The sequence below is a fragment of the Mus caroli genome, chromosome 9 (genome assembly GCF_900094665.2).
Source record: "Mus caroli chromosome 9, CAROLI_EIJ_v1.1, whole genome shotgun sequence".
Lineage (NCBI taxonomy): Eukaryota > Metazoa > Chordata > Mammalia > Rodentia > Muridae > Mus > Mus caroli.
This window is the reverse complement of record NC_034578.1, coordinates 71,136,261-71,138,427: the sequence shown is the minus strand read 5'-3', so window position 1 is coordinate 71,138,427 and position 2,167 is coordinate 71,136,261.

Here is a 2,167-nt window from a genome sequence, read left to right as displayed (position 1 = left end):
ATCCTCAACAAATAGCAGTTGAACACAAGAATACATTAAAAAAAAAAAAAAAAAGGGTTCACTCTGACCACACAGAAGGTACTTCAGGGATGTGAGTCTGGGACTACCACTGAATGTCAACCAGTGTACCACCTGCTTCAGCAGTCCAGGAAAATTAGTGAAGTGATTCTGTTAAAGATGATGGAACATTTGGCTAAGTCCAGTTTTTATTCATAATATAATAAACTATTCATAGGCAGTTTAGACTGGTTTCTCAACATGGAATAAAACATTTTATAAGCCTATGGCTCGTCTCATATTTATTGGAGAGAAATTGAGTGTTTTCCACCTAAAAGAAGGATGAAAGCTCTTATATGGTCTCTTAGGCATTCTTACTTGATACTGTACTAACCGTCACAGAGAATGAAATAACATAAGAAAATTCAGCAAAAGATATATACACTAGATAAAGACAAATACAGTTATTTTTTGTATTCATGTGAAATAATGCTGTGTCTTTCAAAGAAAATTTTAATCCTTATTTTTTTTTAATTTTTTTCCAGCCCTGCTCACTCTAGCCCCACTTGCTCCAGCATATTTATTTCATATATGTGAGTTCACTGTCACTGTCTTCAGAAACAGCAGAAGATAGCAACCAATGCCCATTACAGATGGTTGTGAGCCACCATGTGGTTGCTGGGGATTGAACTCAGGACCTCTGGAAGAGCAGTTGGTGCTCTTAACTGTTGAGCCATCTCTCCAGCCTGTCTTCCAAAATCTTAATAAATTGATTTTAAAAACCTAAAAACTGATAAAGGCAAGGTCATGGGATATAAGGGTAATATAAGAAAATCTATTGCCAAAGGTAAAATCTTCCAAGAGGAACTCTCAATTCTGAATATCTATGCTCCAAATACAAGGGCAGCCACATTCATTAAAGAAACTTTAGTAAAGCTCAAAGCACAAATTGCACCTCACACAATAATAGTGGGAGACTTCAACACACCACTTTCATCATTGGACAGATCATGGAAACTAAACAGGGACACAGTGAAACTAACAGANGGGTGGGTGGGGGAGTGGGTGGGGGAGGGTGTGGGGGACTATTGGGATAGCATTGTAAATGTAAATGAAATAAATACCTAATTAAAAAATAATTTAAATAAAAAAAGAAAAGAAAATCTATTGCTTTTCTATATATGAACAACAAAACAGAAACATTTTAAATTAATAACATAATGCCATTTCTATTAATGCCAAAAATATTGAAGTACTTAGATTTTTACCTAACAAAAGAAATAGAAAACACACATAAAGAAAACAAAAGCTTTCGTGGAACAAATAAAAATAGATGTAAATAAATAGATATTCCATATTTATGAAGAGGGAGAGTCAATATTGTCCCTTCTTTGAAATGTGATATACAGATTGAGCCAGCACCCTTCCAAGTAAAATACTACCAACATGTTTTGCAACTACCAATAAACCAGGCTTAAAGATCCCAAAGAGTTAGCTCAGTACTGAGTCAGAACATACAGTGATTATGATGGTGTGGACTGCTAGTGAACAGGTAAACAGATAGATGAAACAGAAGGAGAACCCAGAAACAGAGCCCAGTAATACTGTCAACTCATCTTTGACAGAGTATCAACGGTGGCCCCAACAAGCAAGGACAGAGTCCTCAGCAAGATAGTCTAGTGCATAAACCGACGAGCGGGGAGTAAAAGGTCCTGACACAAGCTTATATTTTCTGCAAGATTAACAAAAATGAATCATGCACTAAAGATAAAACACAAAATTAAAGTAGCTACAAGGTGAGAAAATTCACCTTTGACTTATTAATGATTTTCAATATGACACTGTGCATGAAAATACTGAATAAAGTACACTTCATTAAAACTGAAATTTCTGAGACTGAAGAGATGGTGCAGCTGTTACGAGAACCTGTGTGTCTATCACAAGACCAGATCACAACATGACACTGTGTAGATGGCTTAAAAACTGTAACTCTTTGCTTGTTTAAACTGGGTTTATAAAAGAAACGAGTGAGAGAGAGAGAGAAAGAAAAAGAGAGAGAGAGAGAGAGAGAATGAATGCGAAGGTATTTAACCACAATCACCCCAACTGACCACAACCAAGTTACTGCTCTGCTGCACACAGTGATCAATAAGGACAAAATAATATTATT